Here is an 18,349-nt window from a genome sequence, read left to right as displayed (position 1 = left end):
CCTAGCAAGATTGTCCACGCATCGTTCATATCTAAAGGCTTTATGACATCTGCCTTTGTTTCTCTCCTACTCCTTCTTCTGGAACACCTTCTTAGCCTAGTGACACATCTCCGTCTCCTTCTTCTTCGCGGCCGATCAAAAGCTCCTCCCTGGTCCATGAGAATGCACATCACAAGCAGCAATAAAGTCAACCGGATAAAGAGACGCTTTGAATCCATTCTTGAGTGTTACTCTGAGAAACCTAAAAAGTGGTTTAGTTGCGGGAGCTCGTATTCTGAAGTTGTTCTCGACGTGTGAATGTAATTGTTAGGCAAGCCTAGTCTAGCCACCAAAGTTGTTCCACCGACCTAACTGATTCTGATATGCTGCATTCTGGTCACCCAGTATTAACAGATAATTGGCTCAGTTTGCTAATTTATTTGGAATCGAGGAGGTCAAGGGCTAACACGTCTACCATATGGAGTATGCGTCATGTGAAGGTCCATGTTCATTATTTCTATCAGGTGTTTGCGATCAAGCGCCAATGGGCCAATCTTACCCTAAAGAAGTATTGTAAACCGTCATAAGAATATGCAATGTGTGCGGTATTTAAACTTCTTACTATTATTTTACTGATTTCCAGATAGTGCGTAAGTTATGGTTTAAAATATACCAAATATACCAATTAAGCTAATTGCTTAACATTTTCTATATTGATCTATTTTTAAAAATGTGCTTTGTTGACCAGGAAGCTCAGGCTACGTAATATACTTCGGAGAAAATGGCTAATCTCCAACAGCTACCCTTGGGGATATTATCAAGGGAAAAGCTCCCTCAGTGCAAATATCAATGAGTAACTTTGCAGCCATTTGGGTCCTTTCATCTTTTTGGGATAAATCACCATTATGTACATTGGCTGTTTCTAACGTTTCGCGCACATATGAAATGAATCATCAATCCCTTCGACAGTTTGAAATATGAAACGTCTCCTCCCCGTAACACAAAAGATCACTTCTTAAAAAAAAAAAAAAGCTTCAAGAAAGATGTAAGAAGTTAATATTGTGTCCAACGAGGACAATATTTAATGTCGACAACTCGACAACATAAAATCTCGATCAAGAGATGAATGTTAGCGGCTTTTTTTTCATTTTGCATGCGATAGAACGTTTTATTGTATTAGTTTGATGTTTTAACGATTAGGAATGATTGATTTTAGGAAAGGTTCTAGCCACAAAAGTGATCCGTATTTTGTACTTTTGCGAACATGTGAGTACCAGATCGTTATTCAGCAACGCACATCTACGCGGCAGAATATATAATCAGTAATCTGACCACCTTTACCGCTAATAATTATGCAACTCGAAATTTTCTCACGGGAACTTTCACTTTTTAATCCTCAGAACTTTTGTTAACTTTGCAGGGGTCGCTTATAACCTGGCCAATTTTGATGTTTTAATGCTGAAAACGTAAGCAACCTTTGTTTGCACTAATCCAATTGAGCTTGTTGCTTAACACTGCACGAAAAATACGGATTTACTCAACTTTGAAACAGGAGGAAATCTGAAGAAAATTTAAGGCTCTAAATTTGACGCAAATTTGCCTTTGATAAAGATCTTACGCAGATAAACAAATTTGCTTCTGCTCAATTTGTGTGCAAATGTGGCTTAAATCTGATATGTGCTTGGAGTTTGCGTCAGTTTTGCAACATAGGTAAACGAGTGTACCAATGCCATTCAAGTTTGCTTACCATACCAAAGTTGAATTTTTTAGAGCACAGCAATTGCTGGCAAACACAACACAAATCCCATGTTTTTATCAATTAAAAACATTAACAACGATGCAAAACTGGAAATTTCCGTTTAGTTTGTTCACATTTGCTCCAGGAGTAAATGTGCTAATTTGCCCTTATTTTACATTGCTAGTCAAATAAGTGACTAAGCTTGCATCACACTCACGTTTGCTGCAGGAGCATGCCTGTTAATTTGCACGATTTCGTTTTGTTTTCTAAATCAGCAAATTTGCATCATATTTGCTAATAGAGCAAAGTTTTAATTTGCACACGCTGTCTTAACACTCGGATAATCATGCAAAGGCCAAAACAAAGGCCAAAGGGCTTATTGTTGGTGCTGATGACGTTCTAGGTTTACTGGCTTATATTCTCCACTTTTTGGGTGCCACAGTTATTTTAAAGACATGCTTTATTTACGACGTCTTATAGTTGGGGGCACGTGACTGTGCTTTAGGTTATATAATTTATAACGCACGCTTATTAAGAATGGCTGTTTTAGAAAATGACAATAACAAGTGCCTGGAATACCCCTCCTTGTAAAAAAGCTTCAGCTTCCCCGAAAATTTCTTTCCTTGGTGCTAGTCGTTTTTTAGAACACACACTGGTACATTGTAAATGAGGTCATGGATTTATATTCAGACTAGAACGGTATTCGAACCCATGACCGCTACGATGCCGGTGCAATGTCTCTCTAACTAAATACTGGTCAGATTGTGAGTTCGTAATAAACCCCTCGAAGGATGAATAATTGAATGTAAATATATGAAACATACATTTTGAACTGCGAATAAAAGATCATGGATCTTTTTCTATTTCTATTCAACAAAAACTATGACTGTCCTAACAGATATAAAAGCATTGATTGACTTGCGACCCCTCACGTAAATCGGAGATGACGTTAGAGACGGACTAATTATCACCCTAGCTTTGCTTGCCATTGGAAGAGATCTAGGTAATGCACCAAACAACCAATCCGAGAAAGCTGAACTATCGCTCTCGGAACGTTATCGCTACGAGCACCGACTTCAAGATCGTTTTTGGTCTCGTTGGGTACGAGAATATTTGCCCGGGTTGACCGTCTAAATTGGACAAGAGATGAAATTCCTTTGAAAGAAAACGACGTCGTTTTGATATTTGAAGACAACGTATCCAGAGGAAAGTGGTAGAGTCACGGAAACATTTCCTGGTAAAGACGGAAAGATTCGCACTATGAGACTACAAACCAAGAAAGGAATTATCAACATACCGGTGCAGAAGTTACACTTGTTTAAAGAACAAAGGTAGATCAATGGAGTTCAAAGAAACGAGAAATGCCACAAAATACAGATAGACAAAGATTTTCCCGAAGTGCAAAGGGTAAGAAATCACTCTCCGTGATTCGGGGGAGGGAAAATGTACAAGCCCGCGTGCAAATAACGCGATCTGGGCGGAGTATTAGACCTCCCAAGATAATTTTTGAATAACTTCAATTGGATGTAAAAGAAGGCGAGGACAGAGCCCACTGTAATTAGCAGCTGAAGTAAAATAAAAATAACATTCGTTGAATGAGATGTGTCAATTCGTTGTGAAAATGGTCCCGCACAGTAAATATCCAGTGATCCATTGGCTGTTTCCTAACAAATAAGTACATCAATCCCTTCGATAGTTTGAAATGTGAAACGTCTCCTCCCCTAACACAAACGATCTCTTCTTCTAAAGCTTCATGAAAGAAGGAAAAAGTTAAAATTATGTCACGTGAGGTTATTGACAAATCGACAACATAGAATCGGAATGGCCCTAGTGCTAGAATCTACTAAATACCTTAAGAAGACAAACATTGGTAAAAATGGTTAACGAATGGGATATTCTTCTAAAATAAAAACTTTAAGACAGAGCTAGCTTCACTTTATCGGGGTGAATAGAGGCGTCGAGTTTAATTTATTCACGGAATTTATTCACGAAATTATCGCCGTTGCATGCCATTAGAGGTCCTCTTTGTTGGCTTTACAAAGAAAGCTGATGACATCGTATTTTGTGTAACATGTGATGTTATGTAGGAATTAACTAGCGCTGGATCCTTAAAACTTACTGTAGACATACTGACTGCATAGTTTGTTCACAATAAAACTCATTTTATTAGAACATTGCATTTGGCTTGACTTCTCTAATAATTCTCTGAATACAAAGAATCTTAAGTTGGCATCGTAATTCACTGATTAGGCTTAAACCTTTACAAATTAAAACTAACTACAGGATTATGAAAAATGATTCCTTGAAATTTCACAATTTTCGTCAATCAGAGACAGAGCTTCAAAGTCTGAAGGTTGACATCTTATTCTTTTTCTGAAGCCTGAGAAGGAAAACAGCAAACAAAATTAAAATCAACAATCCAACAAGAGAAACATACAGGAAAACTATGTTTAACAGTTACGGAAATAGACAAACTTAAAAAGTGGGAAATAATCATATCCCTGACATCTACGGTTGCATATCAGCGTCTTGATTACATTGCAAGGGCCTTTGATGTCCGTTTCCACAAAAAAAACAAAACAAAAAAAAAAAAATTCCGATTTCAGGCAATTTACTTTACTGCATGTGTTTGAAACTTGTGGTCCTAATACAAATGGTTTTATTATCCATGTTTGGTATAAATGAATTTACAAGTGTTAGTTTCAAACCGAAACGGCTTCTTTTGAATCTAACTTCCTTCCTTTCTCCCTGTATTTTTAAACTTTTTGCTTTACGACAATTTCATAATAAGCAATCAAACAATCATAAAATGATAATTCATTCAAGATTTTTACTCGGGATAGCTCATTCGGTCACAACAATCGATGACACAGTCCAATTGTGAAAGATACTGTTTCCTTAAAAAAAAAAAAAAAAAAAAAAAAAATCCTAAATACTGGTTGATATTTGTGTCGGAGCAAATTTTGTTTTCAGACGTTATTTTCCAAGATCCCTTTCAGGTCTTTTAAAAGGCATTCATAGTAAGCTAACACAATTTGATCTGTTCCGATTTGGCTACCCTCAAAAACAGAAATTAGAAACAGAAACCCATCCCTCCAATTCAGCCGGGCTAGTTTCGCCTTCTGCACCGCATGCACCAATTTCCCTTGCTAGGAAAATTTCAGACGGACAACACCAATTAAACACTGTTCAATTCGAGATTCTGAGGCCAATCAAGCCTTTAGAAAATATTTTCACAGACATGAGCTAAACGCTTACGTTTCCCGAAAACATGCTGTCTATCCCTTTATCGATAAAAATTTCCTCCCACTAATGATCTTCTCTTTTGTTTGTTTCTGTACGTTCGCAGACTGTGATTGTGGAAGCCCATATAATGTGATTTAGAAAACGTTTTGGAACTTTTAAACTGAACACCTACCAAGATAGTCCACGCATCGTTCATTTCTAAAGGCTTTATGAGAACTGCCTTTGTTTCTCTCCCACTCCTTCTTCTGGAACACCTTCTTAGCCTTTTGACACATCTCCGTCTCCTTCTCCTTCTCGGCCCCTCAAAAGCTCCTCCCTGGTCTATGAGAATGCACATCACAAGCAGCAACAAAGTCAACAGGATAAAGAGACGCTTTGAATCCATTCTTGGGTGTTATTCTGAGAAACCTAAAAAGCGGTTTTGTTGCGGGAGCTCGTATTCCGAAGTTGTTCTCGACGTGTGAATGTAATTGTTGGGCAAGCCTAGTCTAAACACCAAAGTTGTTCCACCGACCTAACCGATTCTGATATGCTGCATTCTGGTCACCCAGTATTAACAGATGATTGTCTCAGTTTGCTAATTTATCCGGAAGGGAGGAGGTCAAGGGCTAACACGTCTACCACATGGAATATGCTCGAATGAAGGTCCACGTTCATTCTTCCCATTAGGTGTTTGTGATCAAGCGCCAATGGGCTAATCTCACCCTAAAGAAGAATTGTAAACCGTCATGAGACTATGCGACGTGTGGGGTATATAAACATATTACCATTATTTTACTGATTTTCAGATAGTGCTTAAATTATGGCTTAAAAATATCATTACGAATTAAGCTACTTGCTTAACATTTTGTTTATTCTATTTTTGGATAATGCAGTTCTCTGACCAGGACTGATCAAGTTACGTAATATACTTCGGGGAAAATGATTTAACTCCAACAGCTGACCTTGGGGAAATTACCAAGGGAAAAGCTCGCTCAGTGCAAATATCAAAGAGTAACTTTGCAAGCATTTGTGTCCTTTCATCTTTTTGAGATGAATAACCATTATTTTTATTGACTGTTTCTAACGTTTCGCGCACATATGAAACGATCGTCAATTCCTTCGATAGTTTGAAATATGAAACGTGTCCTCCCGTAACACAAAAGATCAATTCTCAAAAGAAAAAAAGAAAAAAAAAGAAAGCTTCACGAAAGAAATAAATGTTAAAATTGTGTCCAATGAGGACAATGTCCAATTTCCAATGTCGACAAATCGACAACATAAAATCGAGATGAAGAGATGAGTGTTAACGGTTTTTTTTTGTCATTTTGCGTGCGATAAAACGTTTTATTGTATTACTTTGATTATTTAACGATCAGGAGTGATTGATTTTAGGAAAAGGTTCTAGCGAGTAAAGTGATCGGTTTTTGTACTTTTGTGTACATGTGAGGACCAGATCGTAACTCAGCAACGCACACGCGGCAGAATATATTTCCTGTAACCTTTACTATAAAGTAAATTCGATTTTGAGACGGCATTACGGCTTTATGATGACGGCCTCTTGGGAGAAAATACATTGCGTACTGGGCGGAGTCGCGAAGCGACGGAGCCCAATTCGCAATATATATTCTCCCAATGCCGTCATTATAAAGCCGTAATGCCGTCTCAAATCAAATTTAGTTTTTTAATGCGATACTAACAATTTGTTGAAGAGGAGTACAAATCGTACGCTGATTGAAAGAGAAATTCTTACTTCAGTCAAACTGTAGCCATGGTAATATCCGTGCGCGAATTTTTTTCTCGGGCGGGTTATTTTGAATCTTTGTCTTTAATTTTTACGTCAAAACAAAGAAAAGGCAAAAATTTGCAGTCCATAAAGCACCTACCATTGATAAATAAACGAGCTAGTAGGTTTGAACTTTTTACCATCAAATTTTATTAAAAAATTGTTACCGCCGGGAGATAAACAACAACATGAAAACAGTGATGAATAAACCTTACAACCAGAAGCAAGAATAAAAGGAGCAACCATAATAGTACGTAAACAGAGCATTGTTATCCTAGCTTAGATGCCGTGGAGATTTAAAAAATTGAAAGAAACCAAGTGGCAAAGAATACTGTAAAAATTACCGAGTCTGGCGTTCGGCGCTACGACAAGAAGATCAAAATTGACAGACCTGAGCCATGAAAAAGAACGCAGCAGAGCTCTTGAAGCAATTTTTCTCTAGAGATAAGAGACATCAGAAAAGAAACAGACCATTTGGCTTTGAAAATGCCATAATTTATTTGAATTTAAGCTCATTGTTATTTACAGTGGCCGTTTACACACTCAAGAAAGTCTGTTAAGGTTGGTGCCTACTAATAGCGAAGTATTTTTGCGTGGTTTATCACTATGTGGGAAAAGCAGATCTTAGTAGCGGCTATTGAAATCTAAAAAGAAAATTGGGGGTAATCACTCATTTTTTTAGAGATAACTAAGCAACAATTATTCTAAAAAGCAGCAAAATACAAAGCAATGTACGGCGCTTTCTTCAAAATTGAAGCTTTATTATCTCTGAAAAATGCATGGTTACCCCTAATTTTCTTTTTGGATACCCAAGATCACTTGCTAACGTCTGCTTTCTTCGCATAATTTTAAAGCCCACAAAGATATCCCTGTATTGGTAGGCACAATCCATAGGAATCCCAAGTATCTCAAAATGGGCAGAACATATGCGCAGCAACAATAGTAGGCACCGTTCTTAAGTAAATTTCTCTTCATCGAATTTATAATCATTCTTTTTCGCTTACCTTCAAGGAAAAAGTTGTATCCGCTCTATATGGTACATCTTCACCACAAAAAAAAAAAAAAAAAAAAAAAAAAAAAAAAAAAAAAAAAAAATTATAAGTGGTCCTTAAATAGTATCAGAAGCTTTGTAAACTCAAATGAAAAGAAATAAACAACACCATCCAACGTCGCATCTTCATTTACAAAAGTAAAATTTTGATCTGAGCGCGCCGAACCCATTTAAGTGCCGTGCTGTCATGCTTACATGACAGTTTTTGAGCCAATCGGAAACCGTTATTTTGAGACGACATTATTGCAAATAACGTCGTCTCACCGCAATGAGAATATCCCCCAGGATCGTGATAATGGCAAAAATTATGCGACTCGAAATTTTCTCACTGGAAACTTTTAGTTATTAAACCTTAGTACTTTTGTTAACTTTGCAGGGGTCGCTTATTACGTGACAAATTTGATGTTTCGATCCCAAACACGTAAACAACCTTTGTTCGCACTAATCCAATTGAACTTATTACCTAACACTCCGCGAAGAAACGGATTTACTCAACTTTGAAACTGGAGGAAACCTGAAGCAAATTTAAGGCTCTAAATTTGACGCAGATTTGCCTTTGATAAAAATGTTACGCAGATAAACAAATTTGCTTCTGCTCAATTTGTGTGCAAATGTGGCTTAAATCTGATATGTGCTTAAAGTTTGCGTCAGTTTAACAACACAGGTAAACGAGTGTACCAATGCCATTCAAGTTTGCTTACTATACCAAAGTTTAATATTTTACAGCATAGCAAATGTCAGAAAGCAGTGCACAAATCCCACGTTTGCATCATCGATTGAACACATAAACCACGATGCAAAACTGCAAATGTTCGTTTAGTTTATTCACAATTGCTCCGGGGGTAAATATGCTAGTTTGCCTCAGTTTCGCAACATACCTAGATCTACAGATTGCGTACACTTTTTCATCACATTTGCTCACGATACCAAAGTTGAATATTTTAAAGCAGAGCAATTGATGGCAAACACAACACAAATCCCATGTTTGCATTATCAATTGAAAACAATAACAACGATGCAAAACTGGAAATTTCCTTTTAGTTTGTTCACATTTGCTCCAGGCTAGAATGGTATTCGAACGCATGACCGCTACCATGCCGGTGCAGTGCTCGTCCAGCTGAGCTATCAAGCCAACCGGGAGCTTGGCATATTGTGAGTTCGTAATAAACCCCTTGAAGAATGAATAATTGAATGTAAATATATGAAACATACATTTTGAACTGCGAATAAAAGATCATGGATCTTTTTCTATTTCTATTCCACAAAAATTATGACTGTCCTTACAGATATAAAAGCTTTGATTGTCTCGCGACCCCTCACGTAAATCGGAGATGACGTTAGAGACGGACTAATTATCACCCTAGCTTTGCTTGCATTGGCAGAGATCTAGGGAGTGCACCAAACAATCCACCCGAGAAAGCTGAAGTATCGCTCTCGGGACGTTATCGCTACCAGCACCGACTTCAAGATCTTTTTTGGTCTCGTTGGGTACGAGAATATTTGCCCGGGTTGACCGTCTGAAGTGGACAAGAGAAGAAATTCCTTTAAAAGAAAACGACGTCGTTCTGATATTTGAAGACAACATATCCAGAGGAAAGTGGTAGAGTCACGAAAACATTTCCCGGTAAAGATGGAAAGATTCGCACTATGAGACTACAAACCAAGAAAGGTATGATTAACATACCGGTGCAGAGGTTAAACTTGCTAGAAAAATACAAAGACATCAATGTAGTTCAATGAAACGAGAAATGCCACAAAATACAGATAGACAAAGATTTTCCCGAGGTGCAAAGGGTAAGAAATCACTCTCCGTAATTCGGGGGGGGGGGGGGGGGGAGGGGGATGTACAAGCCCGCGTGCAAATTACGCGATCTGGGCGGAGTATTAGACCTCCCAAGATAATTTTTGAATAACTTCAATTGGATGTAAAAGAAGGCGACGACAGAGCCCACTGTAATCAGCAGCTAAATTAAAATAAAAATAACATTCGTTGAATGAGATGTGTCAATTCGTTGTGAAAATGGTCCCGTGCAGTAAATATCCAGTGATCCATTGGCTGTTTCCTAACGTTTCGTGCACATAAAAATAAGTACATCAATCCCTTCGATAGTTTGAAATGTGAAACGTCTCCTCCCCTAACAAAAACGATCTCTTCTTCTAAAATAAAAGCTTCATGAAAGAAGGAAAAAGTTAAAATTATGTCACGTGAGGTTATTGACAAATCGACAACGTAGAATCGGAATGGCCCTAGTGTCAGAGTCGACTAAATACCTTAAGAAGACAAGCCATAACCATTAGTAGAAAAATGGTTAACGAATGGGATATTCTTCTAAAATAAAAGCTTTATGACAGAGCTAGCTTCATTTTATCGGGGTGAATAGAGGCGTGAAGTTTAATTTATTTACGGAATTTATTCACGAAATTTTCGCCGTTGCCCGCCGTTGTATGCCATTAGATGTCCCCTTTGTTGGCTTTAAAAGAAAGCAGATGGCATCGTATTTTGTGTAACATGTGATCTTATGTAGGAATAAACTAGCGCTGGATCCTTAAAATTTACTATAGACATACTGACTGCATAGTTTGTTCACAATAAAACTCATTTTATTAGAACATTGCATTTGTTTTGACTTCTCTTATAATTCTCTGAATACATGGAATCTTAAGTTGGCATCGTAATTCATTGATTAAGCTTAAAATTTTACAAATTAAAACTAACTACAGGATTATGAAAAATGATTCCTTGAAATTTCACAATTTTCGTCAATCAGAGACAGAGCTTCAAAGTCTGAAGGTTGACATCTTATTCTTTTTCTGAAGCCTGAGAAGGAAAACAGCAAACGAAATTAAAGTCAGCAATCCAACAAGAGAAGCATACAGGAAAATTATGTTTAGCACACACTGAAATAAGCAAACTTAACAAATAGAAAATGATCATATCCCTGAGATTAACGGTTGGATATCAGCGTCGTGATTCTATTGCAAGGGCCTTTAAACTTTTCAAGCAGTTTATTTGAATACATGTGTTTGATAGTTGTGGTGCCAACTGAATATAAATGATTATATTATACATCAGTTGCTGTTAACGAATTTTCTAGTGTTAGTGCCGAAACGAAACGGCTTCTCTTTAATCTAACTTCCTTCCTTTCTCCCTGTATTTGTAAACTTTTTGCTCTACGACAATGTCATAATAAGCAATCAAACAATTATAAAATGGCAATTTATTCAAGATTTCTACGCAGGATAGCTCATTGAGAAACATCACTCGATGAAACAATCCGATTGTGAAAGATACTGTGTCATTAAGAAAAAATCCTTAATACAGGTTAATATTTGCTTCGGAGCGAATTTTATTGTCAGAAAAACTCTCAAGATTCCTTTCTGGTCTTTAAAAGGGATTCATAGTAAACTAGCACAGATTGATGAGTTCCGATCTGCTTAGCTCAAAAAATATTCTATACAGAAGCTCATCCCTTCACTTTCGGCCGTTCTTGTTTGGCCTTCTGAACCACATGCATCAATTTCCCTTCCTACAAAAAACATTTTTAGATGAATTTAAACCGATGAAATACTGTTCAATTCGATATTCTTAGGCCATTCAATTCTTTCGAAAAGAATTTCACCGACATGAGATGAACGCTTACGTTTCCCGGAAACATGCCGTATTTCCCTTTATTATATGGCTGGCTCTGCGAGCGGGCAAGATGAGTCAAATTCTACGCTGTGATTGGCTACCCGAGCGGGCAAGATAGAGCTATCTTGCCCGCTCGGGATTACCCGTTGCCCGTCCGCTTGGCATCGAAAGTTTAATCCCAACAACAATGCGGGTTTTCCTCGATTTTCTCGTTGTTTTGGGGGAAAACGCTCACTAAAAAGTTCCGTAAACTCTCAACATTTACCTAAAGGAAAGGAAAGAAAATGGAAACGTCCTGGTGTAGTGAAAACTTCGTTTCAGCTACAATGAATGTGAGTTGAGCCGGTGAATTGCTCTGCGTGTAGTATTTTAGATAGAATTGATTTTGAAAAACTTACTGTCTCCAGTCGAGTTCCAAATTGATAAGTTCTCTAGGTTTGCAATGACTGTATTTAAATCATAGCGTAGTGGAAGTTGCGGTTAGTGTTTAGAGCAGTTCAGAAAAGTATTTTTTTTTAAGTTCGCCGAAGAAGCTGACGTTTTTAATTCAGCCGCGTCTTGCTTGTTGTAAACAACAAATCTTGTCAAAGTTTCGCCCAGTTTTCTGATTTACCTGCTCTTTTTTTCGGCTTATGTTTGCATATAATCTCAAAATCTATTGTTTCATTCAAGAATTAATGATTGGAAGCCGAAAACTGTGTAAAAAAAAAATATTATTTACGCCACCGCGCGATCGCGTGAAAATGGCGAGTTTGCCGGATTCTATTCAAATCTTCCCGCTCTTGCGAAAATCTAAATTTTTCGTTGTCGATAATTGTACACTTCCCTTAAGCCATTATAAAGTTAGAGCCCTAAGATAATTTAGGATTCCTTGTTTTCCACGATTACATTCTAATCCAAAGGTGCACTGAAAATAAATCTTGCACCGGCCGGCTATGAAGAATTTCTTTCCGAGTTGAGCAGTTTCATGTTGTGTTTTGTTTTGTTATTGTAGTTTTAACTTGATGGTAAAGCCATATAATAAATCCTTTATTGACCAAGCTTGTTCGGTCAAGATGGCTGGATATTGGCCTCGTTTTTTTTTTGCGTTTTTATGGACCTCGACTTCGTCTCGGTCCATAAAAACGCAAAAAAAGAACTTGGCCAATATCCAACCATCTTGACCTCACGCTTGGTCAATAACGCATATATATCAATACAACGATAACAAGTAGCAACTAAAGGAAAGGAAAAAAAAACCTCCTTCTAATGATCTTCTCTTTTGTTTGTTTGTTTCGGTATGTTCACAGAGTGTGATTATGGAAGCCCGTATAATGTGATTTAGAAAAGGGGTGGGAACTTATCAACTAAACACCTACCAAGATTGTCCACGCATCGTTCATATCTAAAGGCTTTATGAGATATGCCTTTGTTCCGTTCTTACTCCTTCTTCTGGAACACCTTCTCAGCCGTCTGACACATCTTCGTCGCCTTCTTCTTCTCGGCTCCTCAAAAGCTTCTCCCTGGTCCATCAGAATGCACATCACAAGCAGCAACAAAGTCAACAGGATAAAGAGACGCTTTGAATCCATTCTTGATTGTTACTATGAGAAACGTGCAAGGCGGTTTAGTTGCGGGAACTCGTATTCTGAAGTTGTTCTCGACGTGTAAATGTAATTGTTGGCAAGCCTATTCTAGCCACCGAAGTTGTTCCACCGACCACGCCGCTTCTGATATGCTGCCTTCTGTTCACCAAGTATTAACAGATGATTGGCTCAGTTTGGGAATTTATCTGGAGAGGAGGAGGTCAAGAGCTAACACGTTTACCATATGGAGTATGCTACAAGTGAAGGTCCATGTTTATTCTTCCCATTGGGTGTTTTCGATCAAGCGTCATAGGCCAATCTCACCACTAAGAATTGTAAACCATCATGAGACTATGCGATGTGTACGGTATATAAATATCTTACCATTATTTTACTTGTTTTTAGATAATGCTTTAGCTATGGCTTAAAACATTATGCCAATTAAGCAAATTGCTTAACATTTCTATATTCTATTTATCAATAACAAGCTTTGTTGGCTAGGAAGCTCAAGTTATGTAATATACCTCGGGCAAAATGGCTAAACTCCAAAAACTACCCTTGCAGAGTTGAAAAAGTTAAAATTGTGTCCCCTAAGGGTATCGACAAATCGACAGCAAAGAAACGAGATCAACAGATCAATATAAACGGTCTTTTTTTCTCATTTTGCGTGCAATAGAACGTTTTATTCTATTAGTTTAATGATTTAACAATTAGGAGTGATTGATTTTTAGAAAAGGCTCTAGCCACAAAAGTGGTCCGTATTTTGTACTTCTGCGTACATGTGAGGAAGAGATCGTAACCCAGCAACGCACACGCAGCAGAATATATGATCAATAATCTGACCTCCTTTACTGCCAATGATAATGCGACTCGGAAGGCACATGTGCTTTTGGTTATATAATTTATTACACACGCTAATTAAGAATTGCTGTTTAAAAATATGACGATAACAAATGTCTGGAGTACCCTTCCTTTTAAAAAAGCTTCAGCTTTCCCGAACATTTCTTTTACTTGGTGCCAGTCGTTTTTTAAAACATATACTGGTAGGTGTAAATGAGGCCATGGACTGGGCTTAAAATCTTCCTTATTATTATTATTATTATTATTATTATTATTATTATTATTATTATTATTAGTACTAATATTATTATTATTATTATTATTATTATTATTATTATTATTATTATTATTACCACTATTATTATTATTATTATTATTATTATTGTTATTATTATTATTATTTGTCATCATTTTGATGTCAGCTACTTTTAGTACTCATAGAGTTTCATTGACATAAAGATCTTTCTTCAGTGTAGATGAAGTATAATCATAATCATAATCATAATCATAATCATAAACATAATAATAATAATAATAATAATAATAATAATAATAATAATAATAATAATATATCATGATGATTATAGTATTAATTTTTTACTGACTACCAAAAGATACATTCATCTCTTAATATGACCACATTTTGAAAACCCAAAAGTGAATGCCACAACAAGCAAAACAAAATACCCTTCAATTTATCCTTTAGCTTGACACGTTCGAATTGTGACCAATACATGTACATGTTAAGCTTCTCTGGCCGTTTTTCCTTAATTTGGAGCCAGTTGTTTTCTTTGTGATCATACAGTATCATTGGCATGTTTTACGATACTACTTTTTTATAATAATTAGATCTCTTTATTAAAATATTCCAAGGAAAATTGATAATAACAAGGTAAAAGTAGAAAAAGTAGAAAAAATATTCCGAGTAAATTGTTATTTACAGGTTTAAAGTAGAGAAAAGAGCTATTAAAACCTATTTACAATTCTTTTCGATTAAAAAAAGAGAGACTATTTTCAAGCACAGTTTTTTTTTAAGAAAAAGGAAAAAAATCCAAATGTCATCAAATTATAATAGTATTCTTATTCGTTTATTGATTTTTACCTAATTAAAAAACCTATCAAACTATATTGTATAAAAAGAAACAAGACAAAGTATGTATAATAATCATAGGAACTAGATTATGGCGAGGCATCTATCTAATTCAAAGTCCGCTTCTCGAACATTGCTTCTCACTGCTCTTCTTACTGTTCTTGACCCTCTAAATCAGAGTAAAGCCGACCTAACGATGACAAAGGAAACTTTAGAACGTATCCAAGAGACAGTGGTGGCATAGTAGCCAATTTATAAGTAATATAAATTTAAGTTAATGCAAACAACCATGAAAGGGAGGTCAGAGAATTGAGATGAGCTACCCTTCTGAAACAAACTGTTTGTCACGCAATATTCCACCGTGACAAGATTCTCTTTTTCCCCTCGTGACGCGTTAGCTCTAGACCAATCACATTCATGCTTTTCCTTCATGTCAGTCAAAGACCATGCGGCCGTATCTTCACACTGTAGTTCACTTCAAGTTCTCTGACCTCCCAGAGACTGTTTGAGAAATTGTAGCTAATTGTGAATTTTTGCCGTTATTACTCGTCTGAACTTCGCTCTAGCGGAGTTTTTTAGTGTGTTTCGGTTTGTTTCTACGAACTTCCGTTCAAGTTTACGTACACAGACAAGGACAATGCCGCCGCTTCGTCGAAAGTCCCGCGTTCAAGAGAGGAATGTGGTCGCCGATGCCGCACTTCTGAACAGTTTTTCGGTCCAACAACTAAGAAACTTGTGCCGACAAAAGAAGATTGCTTCCACCGGCAACAGGGCCACTCTTTTGAACCGGCTAAGAGGTTCTGGTCCCCAAGTCACGGCTTCAAACGCAAATCTGCGAGAACCAAATCTACCAAACAACGTGGGTGTAAATTCCCAAGACCATGTGGTCAACGCAAATGCGAACGATGCCACCTTCTCGCAAGGACAATTAAATACAATTCGCCAACTGGTTCAGGAGTCTATCGCTGCTGCCTCGAGGGAACTCGCCAACGAAGCAGCTCTGGCCGCTGTTCAGGTTTTGCAGCCAAGTTCCTCGCAAACAGCTTCAAATCCCATTCCCGCCACACCAGCCATCGAGCCTGTCACACTACAGCAAACAGCAACTCCATCGAATGTATGTCAACATGCGGCGCCATTCCAGGACATCCCTGCGGAATACGTGAAGGATATACAGTCCGGTGAGTTCTTTGAGTTATCAAAGCTCCTTCCAAAAAGTCTAGCAGAGTTCAATGAGGGTGATACTCTGGTGCTCATCCTTGACAATTCAGTTGTTCGAGTCTCAAAGAAAGGCAAAACATCCACCTCTATCACAGAAATTGATCAGTGGACCACCGCGTTCACGACGTATATGAGCGTTTTCACGCAGAAGTTCCCTCTGCGTTCCCAAGAGCTATTACAGTACCTTAGCTTGATTAGGTATGCTGCACGGGTACATAAGGGTCTAGGATGGGCAATTTATGATTATAAATTCCGCCAAAAAGCTGGTCAACATAAGACCCGTGTGTGGTCGGAAATTGATCAGCAGCTATGGCTTACGATATTTACGGTGGCACCATCTGTGCTAAAGGAGGAGTATCCTCTTTTTTCAAATGGACCCCAAACTAGTAGTGTCTCAACTGGGGCCGAGCGCAGAGGCACTTGCCATAACTTCAACCGTAGTGGGTGGTGCAACAGGGACCCCTGTAGTTTCAAACATGTCTGTAACAAGTGTGCAGGGGCACACCCGGGACGTGACTATCCCAAACTTCCAGGGAAACTACGAGAGCCCAGGGAACACGATCGAGACACTGCAAGGGATGGACACAAGGGAACCCTTCACTCCAACCCTTCCCGGAGAAAGTGAAGCATTCACTGGGTCCTTACCCACTCCTATTAATGTCAATAACCTAGAGAGGGTGCTTATTGACCACCCAGACCATTTATTTGTCTTGAGTTTATGTAACAGTCTTAGGTATGGTGCAGATATTGGATACAAAGGGGCCCGGGTTCCAAGATTTTTCCCGAAACTTACCAACAGCATTAGTCGGCCACTTTCCGATGGCCGAATTCCATTTGCAGTCTTGTATATTCTAGATTGATTTTATGAGCTTATTTTCTTCTCATTGTTCGTCTATGGGGAATACACTTTGTGTATTTTTGGGGATGAAGTGCTCCATACAGGTCGCCCCTTTGCCCCATAGACTCACATGGTCAGTTTTGGTGGCAGAATGGGCCCCCCATATATCCTTGTTACCATGGTAACAATGAACTTCTTATCATGGTAACAATGAGCTAAACCTTTGTTGTTGTTGTGGTTGTCCCCAGGGGGCCTGGGAATTAGGATCCCAGAGAGAGGATTAGGACCTCTCTGTAGCCTGGGGACTTGATGGACTCATGAAAAAGAGGGAGAGGATTACCACCTCTCATGGCCTGGGGATTAGGACTCCAGAGAGAGGATTAGGACCTCTCTTTAGCCTGGTTGTTGTTGTGTGACAAATGTTATTATTGTGTGAGTCCTCTCGTTCCCAACCACCTTACATTGTAACTGTCTCATCTTGTAAGATTCCAATAATATTGGCAACTCGAGCACTTCATCCCCTACCCCCTTTCTCCCATACATTTGTTGTTGTTATCTTGTTCGATATTTTCATGGGTTGGGAGCATTAATCTCTCCTTTCTTCGCTGCGACTAGCTCTGCCAGCCTGTCATGGTATCTCTTGCACTCTTCTCCAATGCCGCCTGTTGTTGTAAATACTAATAGTGTAAATGTTCCCTGTTCCACGTCCATCACTCTTTGTGTATACAATCTCCTCTTGTCGTTCTCGCGCTGCTTGTATATCTGCTTGAGGTCCAGGTCTCTATAAGAATCAGCGTTGGGGTAACATACCCGTACATCGAAGAACGCTGGTCTTTGTCTTTCCCAAAAACCTCTGGCATGGATGTCTAGGCGAGCGTCGGGAGCCCTGTTAGCTCCGCTTGGAAGTGACTCTCCCGTGAGCTCCTGGAGGACGGGCTCAATCTTGACATCTTTGCAGACCATGCTGAGCATGTCTGCCTCAAGATCTCTTAGCTCATTATGGCGCTGTATTATGAAGCCCCCACGCCTGCAGACCATGGCATGATCAACATTAAAGACATCGCCACACACGCAAATAGATGGCTTGTCGGCGAATCTGAACTTTAGAGCGTCTTGAAACTCGCCTTTGTTCAGAGTGAAGCCCATTTCATCGATCGGTATGATTGTCAGCCAGTTAGATGCACCTTTTTCAGAAGAAAGTTCAACAGGGCATTGTGTCTTCAGAGTAAGAGAGTTCTTGATGTCTTTCAGTCTTGCTCGAAACATTTCGTTTTTTTTTTATCTTCGCACACTCTACTGTATGTGAACTAACAATGGCATCATCTGGTGTTTCATGGGCTTGTGAAACAATTTTCTTGACTAGTGGCGGTGTGCGCTGTGGTCTTCAC

The 18,349-nt window shown here is 38.4% G+C and overlaps 3 long non-coding RNA genes across 3 annotated transcripts in view; 1 reads left to right on the top strand and 2 right to left on the bottom strand.

Moving 5' to 3' along the window:
• LOC146488994 (uncharacterized) overlaps positions 1-18,349 on the top strand; it is a 377,056-nt gene that overhangs the window by 19,631 nt on the left and 339,076 nt on the right. The window lies entirely within an intron of this gene.
• Positions 1-18,349, bottom strand: part of LOC146488999 (uncharacterized) — a 360,510-nt gene that overhangs the window by 43,023 nt on the left and 299,138 nt on the right. The window lies entirely within an intron of this gene.
• On the bottom strand, positions 3,919-5,646 carry LOC146489015 (uncharacterized). The gene is made up of 2 exons (XR_014863780.1): positions 5,136-5,646; positions 3,919-4,097 (listed from the first exon to the last, which is right to left on the bottom strand). It is a non-coding gene; the product is annotated as an uncharacterized LOC146489015 (long non-coding RNA).

Source organism: Pavona decussata, unplaced genomic scaffold, assembly GCF_977016875.1.
Source record: "Pavona decussata unplaced genomic scaffold, jaPavDecu1.1 SCAFFOLD_6, whole genome shotgun sequence".
NCBI lineage: Eukaryota > Metazoa > Cnidaria > Anthozoa > Scleractinia > Agariciidae > Pavona > Pavona decussata.
This window is presented reverse-complemented; position numbering and strand designations above follow the sequence as displayed.